Source organism: Lissotriton helveticus, chromosome 2_1 (assembly GCF_964261635.1).
Source record: "Lissotriton helveticus chromosome 2_1, aLisHel1.1, whole genome shotgun sequence".
Lineage (NCBI taxonomy): Eukaryota > Metazoa > Chordata > Amphibia > Caudata > Salamandridae > Lissotriton > Lissotriton helveticus.
In genome coordinates, this window is record NC_136059.1 from 1072521058 (window position 1) to 1072538379 (window position 17322).

The window sequence follows — 17322 nt, forward strand, 5'->3', positions numbered from 1 at the left end:
CCTCCCATTTCCTGTTGTCCTAGCCAAGTTAGTTCATCCTGCTGATCCTGGACAGTTAGGTAAAGGGGTTAATTCCAGTAGTCTTGGGAGCTGAGAAGGACCCTGCCCTGGGAGCTGAAGTAAGAGTTTCCTGGTGCCCCTAAGACTGTCCAGTAAGGAGGGATAGGGGATTAGTGCTGGAGAAGAGCTCTGTGGCTCTACTCTGAAGGAGCCCCCCTTTTTACCCCCCCTCCACTCTATAGGGTGGAAAGGAAGCACCTCCTTGGTATACAACAAGATTTCCTCACTTCTGATTTATCCTGTGATGTGTGGCAAGCCTTTCATCCTGTCCGGTGGAAAGTGAGGGGCTAGGAACTCGTTCCTTTCATCAAATTGGGAGCGGGACCCCTGGGGCACCGATCGCGCTCCGTGTCAGCGCCTTCACAGGATCCACTGAGCCTGAAAAGCCCTGTGAGGCTTCCCTTCATAAGCGGGACCCCGGGGGCGCCTGCCGCGCTCCAGTCGCGTTGCTGTGCAGCGCCCCGGTTGCCAGGAGGAAGTGAGGGCGAGACACTGCCAAAAGGCGCCTTCGCGCATGCCCAAGCGTGCAGTTATCCCCGGCCCAGGAGGGGCCTAAGATCGAGCAGGCCCGGGAGTGAGGCATCTGTCCTTTGAGCGGGCGCAGTGGGAGGCGGCACCAGCACGAGCGCTACCGCGCATGCCCGCTGGAGGAGTGTCTTCGCCGACCAGCGCGGAGGAGAGGCACCGGGAGCTTCCTCAGCTTACGCGAGTGATCTGCCCTCTTCCTCCTGCTCGAGCACCACACTGAGGAGCTGGCCCGAGCAGGGAGGGAGAGTTAAAAAGCCCGGTAGGGGCCTGGGGGGCATCGTGGTGTCTGCCTTTGTTTCCTTCCGCTCGAGCGCCTCACAGAGGAGTCGGCCCGAGCGGGGGAAGGAGCACTGAGGAGTCTTCTGAGGCGAGAGAGCCTTTCCAGCCTCGGCTCCTTGGCCTCATCTTCTGTTTTTCCCCATTACTTCTGGCAGGAAGGTTCCAGCATCAACCAAGGCACAAGTAAGGAGTATTTCATGTGGGGGAAGTGACCTTCACATCCAGAGTGTGACTAGTATCTGTGATTGAGACCCGACAAGTTAATGAACAGAGGGTCTGTCCCCAGGAGTGCAGTGCCCTTAAGGACTCCCTATTGGGACTTCATTGAATGTTGATTTGTCTGGTTAAAACGATTTCTTCTTTGGTCCAGAGTAAAGGGGAAGAAAGGTATAACTTCCTCTAGGGGAGTATAAGCTTATCCTCAGGGAAACTAATGTTCTTTGACAAGAAGGTAACAAGTTAAGAATTGGAAGTGTAGGGTTACTAATGTAATGGATATGGCATACCTGATTAAATATAAGTGCTGTTCTTGCCTCTTCTGCGGTAATGCTGTAATGAAAGGTTTGGAGAGCCAAACCAGCAGAGTTTAATGTAATGTACTAGTAATGTCAATTGATGATTTAATTTAGCAATTCTGCAGGGATTGTATAAATTTTAGAACTAAGCTGTATTGAGCTGTGAACTCTAATAGGAAAACTGCTTAAAATGTTGATTTAGTAACTTTGTTAGACTAAGTGTATTGACAGGATTTAATGTTCCATACTGAGCTGTGATTTTAGAAGTATAAAGCAGAGTATATTATTTTTATAAACAAGCTCTTATTTTTCCATACTTTGGTGTAGTGTCCTTTTTGAGTGCTATTGCGTGGATTTACTGTGGGGTGGTTTGCAACCTTCACACTTGTGCCTCTAGAAATGCATGTCTTACCCTAGGCCAGGCTACCCTAGGTGACCTGTCATCCCAGGTTCCAACAGGGGGTAAACCTATTTTGTAACGAAAATGGTATGGTGACTGGTAGTTTGTTAAAAGTACTAGGTTTATAAAAATAACCAAGCGGCAATGACTAAATGTCAGTAGGTAAGGAGGTATTATGCTCTCTAACACTTAATATAGATTTTACCAGTGCCGGCCGATGAAAATTAACAAAGACACAGTCCCCTTCTATATTCTTATTTGAGGGGCCACCCAGCCAACCCTGCACACCATCACCATCACTTATATTTTGCACACCAAATCCCTTATGTTTTAACAGCCAGTTAACAATCTTGTTGCGTAATTGATCCCAGGACTCTGGCTGATTTTCCCTTAAAGGGGGCACCTCTGCTAAAACCAAAACATAAGAGCAGGCCTCAGGTGGTAAATTTAGGACATCTTTTCTTGGGCCAGCAGGCCTGTTATCATTTTTGTTTGGGGCAGTGTCCATATTCTGGGGTGTCTGTATTTGGATGATATTATTTACAGGGGCTGTACTGGGAATAGGGGCAGCTCGTCGTCTAGGCGGCTGTGGTATATTAGAAGTACCTGTATATTAGTTATTCCCATAATGGGCAGGAAACCCCTGAAAAAGTACAAATCTCACGAGGCCCTGTTAACATAGGCTGCACAGCAGTTAAAATCGGTTGTGGCGTGCTAGGAATACTAAGAATAGGTCCCTCCTGAACCTGTGATTTGTCAGACAAATTTGGTACATTAATATGCAAGCTGGACTTGTTAACAAGTGATTCCAAGCGATCCAGGCGCTTCCAAAGTAAGGCAAAATTCCTGTCGACAAGTTCCTTAACACGCTCAGACACAGCGTCTACAATAATGTCAATGGCAGTGTCTCCCGAAGTAAAATTGTTGAAAAGTGATGGTGCGGACTCCGTTTGAGTTTGGATGTGAGTTAAATAATTAGGCATGGCTGTCGACTTTGAAACAACAGGGGCTCAACAGTTACTGTTTCAGTCACTATGTCAGCTGTAGCCGCTGAACCTTGGATCTATGTGCTTAAAGCGGTACACTGCGGTTTCAGACGAGGTGGTTGTTTCCTCTTAGGGCAGGTAGGCTTAACTGTCTTCCTGTTCCTTTTTGGCCCAGGATTTCCAGACTTTGGGGAATCAATCAAGTTTTCGCCTGTGTCCTTATGACGAGTGTGTGACGGACTATTTACAGTATTTGCAGTAGTCACATTCACCCTGTGGTCCGCAATTAATTTGTTGACCTTGAGTCTCTGGTTGCTTCCCGATCTACTGAGATATAATCTTCATCCACAACTGAGGGGGTAATGTGAGGAATTGTGGATCCCAGGGACATACGCCTCTCAGTTAGTTCTATTTCAGTACTGACAATGTTGACGACCCGCTCCAGCATACTGTCTATGGAGTCTGAGGCAGAGGCACGCATGGTAGGTATTGATTTAGCCATTACAGAGGATACACAGGGGCAAATGCGGCCCTTACTCTACTCACTCACTCACCAGTGGATGTCGCAGATAATGATGACTGTCAGAGGGGTGGCCCAACCTGACCTACTTCGGTCGCCGACCGGCGCAGACTGGCCCGTCCTTGGCCCGGGCTTTGCTCGCACGCGTCCCGTGCTGCAGGAGCCCGGAATGAAGGAAAAATGGTCCAAGACAAAAAACATAAAAATTCAACAAATTAATCACGAAAAATTTGAACAGCAACGCTAGTGCATACAAAAAAGGTTTAATCAGTTCTGTATATTTTTTGTACATTAGATGATGTTCATCATGTATAGTTCATTGCAAATGAGACAAAATGTCAATAAGCATAGGTGCCCACATTCACAACGGGAAAGGGGGTGAAGGTGAAGTGAGGGAAAATGATGGGATCACGTAATAGTGAGATTCATTCAGTGACACAATATATTACAGGTTTTTGAAAATCAATACAAATGGTCCCTCTGGAAACACAAAGGGCCAAGAACAAAAGCGCTCAAAAGAGTCCGACTAACAAATGTAGCATCACAGATCCAAAATCCCTGATAACCATTAATGTTCTGCTTGGGATAGGGGATTTGGTCGTGTTGAATATAGTCGACGTTTCGACCCGTATACAAGGTAGGTAAATGATCCTTACACGGTGGGTCTTCTTCAGGACAGTATAAGTTGTGGGCGGGCAACCTCCTATAAGGTAGAGAAATTGTTTCATTATATATTAAACACCAATCATGTTAATTAATAAACATAGAAGGTGGATCATTATGAGAGCAACTAGAACTATTAAAAACATGTTGTCGAAAGGATAAACCGATTAATATATAAAAAGAGAGGTGGACAAAATATTATGATAAATCGAAGGGCATCTTAATAAACTCTCGTCCGAGAGTTGAGGCAGAGATTCCACCTCTTGAGTACTCAATGGGAGAGGAAAGCACCATCTTCTTCCCATAAACCACAAAAGGGGCTCTACCCCCTACATTAAATACATAGACATGGTCTCGCTTACCACTGTTGTGTAGTGGTAGTTGTAAAACGTCAAAGCACATGGATAAACGTCTCATCCAAACTCACACTCAGATTATTCTGTCTGGGTGTAGAGATAAAGAGAGGCAATATTAAGCCAGGGTATTTACGAAAAAAAGTCATAAACTGGAAGATACCCACAGGGAAAGTGCTTACCACTTGTCCTCAATTCGGACAGCCGAAAAAGTTTGGAGACAAAGGGGTTCTTTAGTTGTAGAGTCGATCCTTGATGGAGGGCAAATATTATCTCAAATTTGAAGCCTGAGGACATGCAATAAAAATGGTCAGTGAATCTCCTGACGGGGGTCATTGTACATGTCTATGTTATACGTTAATGGCCAGGTTCTTAATGAAGGATAAACATTCTTTCCTACATTATGTCAGAGAGCACAAAGTGCAAAAGGTCAGTATATCACCTACATATAAATTGAGGACAGATAGTGTTCCATCCAGTGTGCTTGTGAGGGCAACGAATGGACTCCTCATATCCCTTAACATAGGGGCGTCATAGTTGTCCCAGTAAATTCACGTTATTATTCATATTAATAAAGGTATCTCCTATACAGAATGATGCATTGTGGTCAAAAAACAGATCGTCATGGACCGTCTTAAAAAGGTTTAAGAAAGAGGTAAGAAAGAAGCGATTTACCATTAATCATCAAATTAGTCAGAATCACGATGAAAATCCTAAGTGAAATCCTCATTCAGAAGGTAATGGGTATATCGTTTGTTATAGCCTAAGGACATAAAAACAGCAGGGATTAGTATTCCCGCCCTATGTGGTAAATTGGTAGCTAGACACAAAAATACACGTATATTGTACAACACATACCTCAGCAAAAAATAAATTGAAGAGTTTTGCCAGGCAGCTGCCATCAAGCAAAAAACGATCCCTTCCTCAATACATCATGTCGTTTCCAAGTCAAGTCAAAGGGTCGAAAAAATTAATGAATATAGATCGATGCCCCTGAGGATTATTAGAGAAGAGGTGTCAGTCCACAGACTAGCGGTTTAACACATGTTATTACTGTGAATCTAAACAAAATAAGGAGAAAAACCAGAGCGGTTTTTACCTGTGAGCGGATCCAAAACGACTCCGGTAACCACAGTCTCAGCACAAAGCAGCGATTGCTGTGCTTACTTCCTAGTTGGTAAAAGCAATGGGCGGAGTCACGTTCCCACGTGCCATGGAGGTGGAAGAAAGACTCCACGTGTAGTCCAAACACGTTTTAGGACTACCCAATGGAAAGACAAAAATCGCATCCGAGGGAGCGTCCGTATTACAAAGGGAATATAATAGATTATGCTCCCAGATACACGGAATTGGTCACATTCCAAGATAGATTTTACGTAGCTAGGTTGTGCATCGTCGGGGATCAATTTACACTGCTTAAAAAACGTGGTTCTGTAGATACATCAAATAAAATAAAATAAATTAAATTGCATCATCGTGTGGATCTGGTATATTTAGCATAGGTAACCTATTCAGTGCAGAGGTATAGAGATCTACTCGTATTCCCACATCAGGCCAAATTCATTCAGTATGGGTACTGACGCTAGGCATATAAACAAACTTTCCTTCTAAAACACAATTGGTCCCTTCCTCCTTTTTCTAAGCATGTGACACAGGATCATAGCATGTCTTACATCATATAGGGTTAGTCCACCCGTCATCCTTAGGCCTTATATTAGTTGATGAGTGCACCTGTCTCATAGGATAGTGTAGACTCATATGTTCAAACAGTACACGGATCAAGATAAGTATGAATAAAATATCATATCTGGTTAGGTAAACAGACCATTGGTTTAATAGTGAGTGCACCTGTCTCGCAGGAGGGTGTAAACTCACATATTTATGCATAATGTGATCGATATTTATCCTTGATGCATAACATCTGTATTGGGTAACACTGAGATATCACAATCAAGTTTCAGAAAAAACACATTCAGAGGTTCGCTAGTTGCGCAAAACTACTCTCTGATTCGTTAAGTCCCTCTATTACGGAGTTAAAGATGTGTATCCACTTCATCTCTCTTGTATTTAGGACGCTAGATAAATTGCCACCCCTGGGACCCAGTGTTATATGTTCCAAAACCGCCCATTTCAGTGTTTCTGGCAGATGATTATATTTCTCACAATGTTCAACAAGGGGTGCCCCCACAACCTTACATCTAATTCTGCAACAATGTGATAGGAATCTGGTTTTCACACACTGTTGAGTCTGACCGACATAAATTAAATTGCAGGGACAGATGATCCCATAGATCAAGTTTTTCGTGTTGCAGTTTGTGTGGTCTTTGTATACGTGTCGGTGGTTCTTGAAGACAAATTCTTTAGACTGAATGGTAGATGGGCAAGCTTTACATTTGCCACATCTAAAATGTCCAACAACTGGCAATTGATTCCAACATGATGCCAAAGTAGGTTCAGGCGGACTTTCCAGAAAAGATGACACAACATAGTCTTTCACATTCCTTGCCTTTTTGAATGCATGCATTGGTACGTTGGTGATCTCTAGATCTTCGGCGATGAGGCCCCAATGTTTGTTAATTGTCTTTTTAATAGCATTACTTTTTGTAGAAAACGTTGTAACACAAATCATGCGCTTTTCAGATTGGCATACGCGTGTACTAGGTTCCAGCAGTGTATTCCGATGGCAAAACCAAGCCCTCTTCTTGGCTCGTTTGATGAGTCGTTTGGGGTAACCTCTCTCTAAGAGTCGTTCCATTAATATTCCTGATTGTAGCATGTAATCATCTTTTTTGCTACAATTCCTTCGCACTCGAAGGAACTGTCCGTATGGCAGATTATCTCGAAGACTCCGGGGGTGGTGACTTGAGTATTGGAGCAAAGAGTTCCGTTCAGACGGTTTTCTGAACAAGGTAGTGAATAAGAGGCCATCCTCTACAGCGATGGTGATGTCCAGGAAGTCAATTTTACTCTTGCTTGATTGTATTGTGAACTGGATGTCTGCAGTTCGTTGATTCAACCAGGTATGGAAACATATCAATTCAGTCTCATCTCCTGTCCAGATCAACAGCACATCGTCGATGTAACGTACCCAGAGTCGTATATGATCTCGAAAGGGATTCCGTTCACATGTGATGAAGGTATTCTCATAGAAGGACATGAAGAGGATCGCCAGGTCAGGGGCAAAAGCTGCCCCCATCGCCACGCCCTTCGTCTGTAAATAAAACACATTCTGGAAGATGAAAAAATTTCTCATCATGGCGATTTTTAATAAAAGAATGATAAATGAAGTAGGGACTTGCACAGGTGCCTCGCGACTATCCAGAGCTGCAGTTGCCACCATTAGTGCCTCTTCCTGGGGGATGCTTGTATACAACGATACAATATCGCAGGTCACCAAAAGTTCTTTTTCGGGGTCAAAAGGTTCACCATCTACCAGCGTTATAGTATGAGTGGTGTCTCTCAAATACGTCGATGTTGCTTCTGCTAGTGGTTTAAGAAAAAAGTCCACATAGCGACATAGTGGCTCCAAGATTGACCCACACCCCGAGACAATCGGTCGGCCCGGTGGGTTGTGGGCATCCTTGTGTACCTTTGGTAAAGTATAGATGGTGGGTATACGGGGATGGCGTTGGTTTAGATATTCATATTCATGCTCTGTCAAAAACCCTTGTTGGACACCATCCTGCGTTATTCTCTGAATTTCCCCAGCCACATCCTTTGTTGGGTCAGATGTCAATTTTTTGTAGCTCACACCATCTCCCAGTTGGCGCCAGATTTCATCTTTGTATTTGGCAGTATCCTGGATAATGATGGCCCCACCCTTATCCGCTGGCTTTACCACAACATTTGGATTCGATTTGAGGGTAGCCAAAGCCTTCCTTTCGGTCTTTCTTATGTTGTACTTCACATAAGTCCTCTCGTTCAAGATCTTCACCACTTCACCAGTAATGAGATTCTCGTAAGCGAGAATTCGATGGCTCATTGCGTTAGTCGGGGGTACAAAGGTGGAGGGTACCCTGAATCCTGTGACCGACGTCTTCTTGGGCGGTGGTCTGTTTTTAAAAAAGAAACGCAGTCTTATTTTTCGGAAAAACCTAGACAGTTCCAATAGTGTGTTAAAATGGTTAGGAGAGGTTGTAGGAACGAAGGATAATCCCTTGCTTAGAAGCCTTAGTTCATCCTCATCAAGTTTTTGATTTGACAAGTTCATGATAGGTGTATCAGTTGTCCTTACCACCTGTAGTTCTTGCGTCTGGTGGAGCGTTCGCCGTGTTCCTCTGGTTGGAAACGAACCTGCTTCATCCCACGACCTCTGCCCCCATCGTTGTCCCACTGAGTCGGTGGGCCCTGCTGTCCACGTCCTGTCCTAAGGCCTTTTGCACTCCGAAACTGCGTCAGTGGCGTGTGCGCTGTGGGGTGTGCAGGGAAGTGCAGTTCGTTCAATCCCCCGTGGCGGTGATGACTCCTTTGGCGGTGGCGGCCCCGGAACAACAGAGCAGCAAACAGGTACGTTTTTCAGGAGCACCCGTGCTGCGGGAGCCTGGCAGGCCTTTTGAGTGCCTTCTGTGCTCTGGAACTGCATCAGCAGCGTGCGCGGGGGTGCAGGAAGTACAGTTCGTTCAATCCCCCGTGGCGGGAATGACTCCTGTGGCGGTGGGGGCTCCCGGAACAACAGAGCTGCAAACGGGTAAGTTTTTCACAAGCTCCCCTACTTATGACTTCACATATTACAGCACTCACAACATGGTCAGTGATATCACTCATGACACCACTGATGACATCTCAAATGGACGTCACTAATGACAACATCCACAGAACCGTTCACCCATCCACCCACACACCCACCCCCTGTGCAGAGGTGAACAACTTATATGAATTTGAAGATGGTTTGTGCACAAAGGAAAATTATAAATTTAAGTTATAACTTTAGACATTCTAATTTTTGTGTAGTTTAGGTTGGGTTTCTATAGAAAGAGTATATTATAAATTTAAGTTGTAACTAGAAATTTACAATTAGTAATGTTTGTCTCGTTTAAGTTGGTTTTATCTTAGAACAATAAATAACAGTTTACTGATTATAGCTTATGCCAAACCTTTGTTTTTTTCATTGAATTCTAATTGTTTTTATTTCATAATACAAATGTGTTTCAAATTATAGAGTGGAGTCTCATCGAGTAAAATGTTGCTAAGTGGAGCATCATTGATAGGTTTTAATAGCCTCCCTATACTTTAGTATGCTAGATTCCGTGTAGTCCCTTCTCCATTTCCTCTCTAATCTTTTACACATTTGTTTGAGTTCACTGAGCTTAGGGGAGTAACATAGAGAGATCTTGGGCCTGACTTTTTGATATGTAGATTTTTTGGTAAGAACATCATCTGTGGAGGACTCGATCCAATTGTTACATTTATTATTGGCCGAGATAGGGTTCAGAACGCTGGGGGGCCTTGTAGCTTCAAGGGCTGAGATACATTGTTCCAGGGGAAGCTTAGCCCAGGCACATTCCTGACTGCCAACAAAACTGAATGAGGAAAAAGGACCTGTGGGGTCCCATGATTGGGGGATCAGAAAGTGGTCAGTCCAAGGCAGCGGGGTTGAGACCCCCACTGAAAGTTCCTCACGATTAATCCAGAAGATGCCCCTTGACATGGGTGGCTCCAGAGACTCTTTGTTTGAACTGGAGAGCTGAAAGATTCCAAACCAGCTCAGAAGCAATAGGGTCTATGGGTTCATCTAAATGTAGGTTAAGATCACCTAATATAGTAAAGTTGGAAGGGGAGTTGGCTAGATTAGCAATGGTATCAGGGACAAATTTGAGAAATTGTCCATAGGCTCCAGGTGGACGATATATTAAAAGGCCTGAGAACGTGAGGATAGGCGAGAAGCCTGTAGAAAAACAAAAGATTTTCGCAGTCCGGTAGAGGGTCAGCTGTGATGCAACATTTAAAGAGCTCTTTATAAATGACTGCAATGCTGCCACCTCTGCCGCTCTTGCGATTCAACCACTGAATAAGGTAGGCATGAGGGAGGGATTGTGTAAGGACTGGATCGGACTCCTTGTTGAGCCACGTTTCGGTAAGAAACAGAGCTTTAGGGCGTTCTTCCTCTAATAAAATAGAGATTTCAGTAGCATGTTTGGGAAAAGATTTCCAATTTACTAGTAGCATCTTTAAAGGAGCTTGATTTTCAGCAGGTGTCTGAACTTCAAGAGATGGACAGAATTTGAAAGAACAGTGGGGGCAGTTGATATTGTCTTTAGATTGAGGCATGGAGTATAGACAATTGCTATTTACCGTCCCTCTTAGGCAATGAAGGAGTTTGGGGAGTAGAAGCTTATATTTGATGGAGAACAGACAGGGGTTGCGTCCCCTGGCCCCGGCCGGACACGGACGGACACAGACCGGCTTGCCTTTGGGGCACCTTTAGCGCTGGCGGCTCGCCCGCTGTGCGTTGTGGCTGGCATAGGTTTAAATAGGTCTATCAGCTAGTCTGCTGACCGTAAGACTCTGCCCCCTGCCTCCTGCCAGGAAATGAGAAGTTACGTTGCCACCTACTCCCTCCAGGCAATTGGGACAGCCCGTGGTGGACCAGGCAGCAGAGAGGTATGCTGATGCCGGTTAAGGAGTGCGAGGTAGGAAAAATAAAGTGCAAGTGCAGCGGCAGTGATTAAAATTAGTTCAGCGGACCAAAGTTTGTGATTCAGTTAAAATACTAAATCAAATAGTAGAGTACAAAGTTCCCCAGTGGAGTTCTGGACTTTTTGGTTCCGTCCAGAGGTGTCAGGGATAACACCCGAAGACCCCGGAGTTCTACCTGCCTCGGTGCACAAACAAACAGAAACACGGGCTTCTCAATGGTGGCGTCAAAGACCAAAGGTTTATTACTGCAGGGACACAGAAGTCACAGAAACTACACATGGGCAGTATCTAGGAGCCTGTTCAATTTGTACAAAGAGGGTTGCTCCTTATATACTGAATATTGGGCTTCAGGCAAATTCTTTACATGTTAGCACATTCAAAAACCTTTGTATCTTAAACAATAAATATTTGGCGTTGCACAGGAATCGTCAACAATATCTGATGTCAAAACATTACGAACGAGGGGTTTTCACTATTCCATCATAATCCCATGTCAACTTTCCATTCAAGACCCGGACCGCCTCATCGTAAATTTCGTTACCTCCCCCTAATAAAGACCCAGAAGGAAAGGAGTAGAGCCAGGTGTAGAAGATAGAAAAGCAGGATAAGAGATGTTTGTGGGTCGTAAATGGGCAAGGCTACCAGCTTCGGCCGCCTAATCATGATCAGGCCAACGGACACGAGAACCAGTATAGCAGGACTGGCCTCAGGCTGGGGAGGCAGCTCTTGCTGAGTCATGCTGCCACAGCGTTGCTTGCCTAAGGTGCACGTGTCACTAGCAAGGTGAATTGCCTGCTAAAGCCTATGTGTCCTTAATTGAAAGAGGTCATTGCGTGTCCATTGACTATGTGAGGGCAAAGAATACAAAATGTCTGCCGTAATCTAAGATGGATGCCATGGGTAGAACAGAAATGTGTTTGTAACAGGAGTGCTCTTGCTCGTAGCATAGCGAAAACACCAGGATATAATAGATGGATCATTTGCGGTTCACTGATACCAAAATTATGTATTTGCGACAATGTTAAAAACACGGGTTCAAATCGTCACGGAACCTCAGACCTCCTTTTGCCCTTACATAGGCAATTACTCAGTCTACGTCAGAATCTAACTCTATGCTCATTAGGTCAGTGACATGTTGTTGCATCATCATCTTGTCTCGTACCTTCTCTCCAAATGCAGGTGGTTTTCTGAAACAGGTTGCAGCACAGAGACTACACAAAGCGGGACCACATTGGATAATAAGGCAGCACGAGAACAGAAATACTAGGATGACACCAATGACCATCAGAACCTTCCATCCCCACGCTGATACCAGAGTCCAAAACCACTCCATGAAGGACCAGTTTCCCTTGTCTACGTGTATAGAGTCGGAAATCTTGTGTAGCTTAGAGATCGCTTCATAGACGGTTGGAGCATTATTGGGAATAAAAACACAGCAGCTCGATTGGATCATTCTGCATACCCCACCTCGATCTGCAAGTATTACGTCTAGAACCATACGGTTCTGCAACGTCATGAGACGATCCGCCTGAAGCTCAGCTGTTAAGTTACTAAGGGCACCAGCAGTTTCTGTAATAGTAGATTCAACTACCCGTGTTAGTTGACGTAGATTTCTACTATTGGCCATAGGCCCCCAAAACGGAAGGAAACCTTTGAAGAAGTCTCCAGCTTCCTGACCAGCGGTATCTTCCTTGCTGAAGACACCTCTTGCTACTCTGGTCTTGTGATAATCTGAAGAAGCAGTGTATGTCGGAGGTAACAATCGAGCAATATAACATGAACCTGAGAAGTCAGCAGGCAGCCATGTATACGCTCTGTCTTGACAGATGAAGTAAGTACCCCTAGCAGTACAGGGGAGGAGTTAGACGGAAATACGTAAGTCTCAACGCACTCACTCCTCCCTAGCTGAGCTCTCAGATTTCTCCCATTTCCTTGCAAACAGACCTGACCTCGGTGAGGCACGACCCAGACTGAAGTGGAGCTTTTACGCTTGCTTTCTCCCAAACTAAGGCGATACTCTGTAGAGTTCCAACTCAAATACACCCGTAATTCATCTCTAGGGTAAGATGGAGTATTATTGACGTCTTTAATCATGTCAATAATTCCCTGGACTAAAGCTTTGTTGGCTGAGTTGTATTTAGTGGACCGTGGTGGACGCGAAGGATAGGTCTCAAGGGCATAGGAAAAAATGGTCTGAAAGGCCTGAAATGATCCATTATAGCTAAAAGGCAAGACTAGATAGGGAATGCCTTTATCCATAGTGTGAGGTATCAAGCCACACACCCAGCAGTCTGTAGTATTAACTACCAGTTGGTGTTGATGCAAGAGCTGTACAAATGTATTGTTAATAAATTCTGAGCGTCGAGCTTGTTCGTGTTCAGGAAACGAGTGAAAAGAATGCATAGAAGAAACCGTAGAAGTAGTAGGATCAAGGGGAGGTACTGTAGTTACCGGCATAGAAATCAAATGCACACCAAAGATGATTCCACCCACCAACGTTATCAAAACAATTAAAAATGTAACTGCACATTGCATTAGAAAGCATTTGCTGTGAAGTATTCTGTACAGTCTATTTCTGCGAACATAAATTACATTCTTTCGTTGCAGCTCAGGAAGCTCCATCTTCTACAATCCGTTCGTGACCACTGATGATGTGTACGTAGATGAAAATGCCTCTATCAGCCCTGGGAGTTCCCAGAACTAACAGAAAGATCGACCTTGTGTCTGACCCCCGCAGATTTAACTAAGCACACAGCCACGACCCTACGGCTACCCAGACGGCAAGGCAAAATTTAAAACAACAAAATAATAGCAAACTTCCTGGCTGGAGGCAATGTATCAAAAATTCAAATGTGAAAATAGGCAGTTTCCTGCTTTATTTGTCCATATTGCGAGATCGCAAGTTGTATCTCAGTTTTGCAGGAGCTGTCTGATCTGGAAACAATGTATTTTCAGCCGACGTTGCAATGTTCACGTTTGCAGATGACAAATGTTCTTTTGGTGCAGATGGCAAATGTTCAGGGTTCAAAAGAGCAGTTTCAGGAGGAGAGCCAGAGTTTGATGTATCAGTGATCAGTTCTGCATCACTGAAAGGGATGAAACTGGGTATTTGTTCTGCTTCAGAGGCACTGATTCCTTTCTTTACCCAGTTGTCGTAAGGAAGTGGCAGAGGCACACGTTTGACGTGTGTCGTGTGGATCCAATTCTTCCGTCCGGCCACACGAATAGCAGTTCTCGTCGCCAATAAGACTTGGAAGGGGCCAACGAATCTGGGCTGAAGATTTTTCGTTCTTGCAAAATTTCTAATGACTACTTGATCCCCAGGTTTCAGCTGATGACCTGGACTCTCCGGTGGCTTTGGCAATGCATCGAAAACCTGTTGGTGAATAAGGCTCAATTTAGCAGTCAAGTCGAAAAGGTAATCAATTAACATTGGGTATTCCAGCTGCTTAAATTCTTTCGGTCTAGGTACCCCCCAAACATTTGCAGGACGACCAAAAATTATTTCATATGGACTAAGCCCTACTCTAGAATGTACAGTTGCTCTTGTTGATAACAAAGCCAAAGGCAGTGCATCTGGCCAGGGCAAACCCGTGGACGCTTGTATCTTAGCAAGTTTCAGTTTAAGGGTGCCATTGTAACCCTCAACTAAACCCGCGGACTGGGGATGATTCGCACTGTGAAACTTTTGTCTAATCCCTAGGCCGGCACACACACTCTGCATAACTTTCCCTACGAACTCACTTCCATTATCTGACCATACAATCCGTGGCATTCCGAATCTGGGGAAGTATTCTTTAAGAAGGATTTTGGCAGTGGACAAAGCAGTATTGTCCTTCAGTGGGTATGCTTCGATCCATCTGGAGAACGCGCAAACTACCACTAGGACGTACTTTAGATTGTTGCAACGATCCATATGAATGAAGTCTAACTGAATCACTTCAAAGGGGCAGGAAGGAGGAGCGAAGTGACCTGCAGGTGTGGGCATTCCCTTGCCAGGATTATGCATCAAGCATACCATACAATTTCTCACCACTCTCTCTGCACACTTACTAATCCCATCATTCTTCCAAACTGGAGCCAACATCTTACAAATCCCTTTAGAACTGATGTGCGCTGCTCCATGTGCCATCGTTACTACTGCAAGCACATACGCATCAGGCAACATCCAACGCTGTTGTTCCGACAAGTCAATCCAACACCCACTCGAGTCCAATTTACCCGTGCTCTCTTTCCATGCAAGCTTTTCCTCCTCAGTCGCCTCTTTCTGAATTTCTTTCACGCTTTCCGCTGTGTCCTCACACATTCCAGACTCAGAAATCCATCTTGCAGACGTTGCAACATACATTCTACTCATCATATTTCTAGCTGTCTGTTTTGCAGTCTCATCAGCAAAAGCATTCCCACGACCAACATCATCCGTGATTGCTTTATGAGCACTGCATTTCACAATCGCAACTTCAGTCGGCAAGGTTAGAGATTCCAACAAGTCATTAACTAGCTGACCATGTTGGATCTTAGTCCCATGGGACGTAATGAAACCTCTCTCTTTCCACAAACGGCCAAAACTATGGGCTACGCCGAACGCGTACTGGCTATCTGTGAACACATTCACTCTCTTTCCCTTAGCTAAAACGCACGCTCTTGTTAGCGCGATCAATTCTGCAGCCTGGGCAGAATTCTGACTCACTCTTGCAGTCTCCACAATCGTACTCAAAGTCGTTACTGCATAGGCAGCAGTCACATCACCATTCTCCAATTTGAAGCAAGACCCATCAACATACAACGTGCCATCTGGATCTGATAACGGAGTGTCTTTTAAATCAATTCGTCCTTTTGTTTCTTCCTCAGTTCTGAAACAACAGTCGTGTGGTTCGGAATCACTCGACTCTTGACTAGTCGGCAACAATGTTGCTGGATTCAATACATTGCATCTTTTGATCTGAATATGACTCGCTAGCAATGTCAGTTCGTAACCTGATAATCTAGCACTGGTAAGGTGCTGCGTCTTGGTTCGGTTCATGAGTGTATCCACAGCATGAGGAACCATAACCACTAGCATGTTGTTCATTACTAAACCAGCAGATTGTCGAATGGAGGCCGCAGCTGCGGCTGTAGCTCTCAAGCAACTAGGCAACGCTCTAGCTACCGGATCTAACGTTGATGAAAAATACGCACAAGGGCGTTGTTTGTCACCAAATTTCTGTGTCAAAACACTCAACGCACAACCTTCTCTCTCATGGACATAGAGCGTAAATGGCTTACTGTAATCGGGTGTACCCAATACAGGAGCTGAACACAGTGCATTTCGTAACTCAGAAAAACTCTCCTGACATTCGGCAGACCATGGCACTGGACTCGGAACATTTTTCCCAGTCAAAGCTACCAACGGTTTCGCCAAAAGAGAAAAATTTGGGATCCATTGCCTACAATATGAGGTAATACCTAAAAAGGCACGTACTTCTCTCTGCGTGCTAGGAACATTCATCTGTGTAATTGCTTTTATTCTCTCTGGGGTCAACTTCCTTCCCTCCTTTGACAAGAGATGACCTAGGTAGGTCACTTCTTGGCAACAGTATTGTATTTTTGAAGGTGACACCTTGTGATTCAAATTTGACAAATGATGCAATAAAGAAATTGTAGCTGTTTTGCAAGTTTCCTTGTCATCGGCAGCCACTAGAAGATCATCGACATATTGTACTAAAGCAGAACCAGGAGGAAGTACAAAGGAGTCTAACTGGCTTTTTAATGCTTGACTATAAATGGACGGGCTTTCACAATAACCTTGTGGAGCACGTTTAAACCTGAAGCTTCGTCCTCCTAGAGAGAAACCGAAGATATCTCTGCTTTCCTCGGCTATCGGAATGCTGAAAAAGGCATTTTTCAAGTCGATAACCGAAAACCATGTTGCTGTAGCAGGAATCAACGTTAACAATGCAGTAATGTCTGGAACCACAGGAAACTGTGGAATCACAATTTTATTAACCTCTCTAAGATCAATTACAAACCTATATACTGGAGGTTTTGTTGGGTCAGTTCGTTTCAGAATAGGCAGTACAGGACTATTACAGACATTACCTCTAGTTTCTTCTACAACGTCTTTCTTGATCAGATCTTGCACTATCAGTAGGAGCGCACGCTCACCTTCACTCGAGATCTTGTATTGTGGTATTCGTGGAAGTTTGGCATTTGCTTTCAAAGTTACTACATATGGTGGAATTTGTAAAAGACCTACATCATTAGGACCAGTCGCCCAAAGAGTATTAGGGAGAGAACGCAGCTCTGGTGGGAGCGCATCCATCGACAAGTACATCGGAGAAATTATTCTTTTACCTTACGTAAGCTGTACTCCTGCCGGAGAACAGTACAATGTCGCGTACAG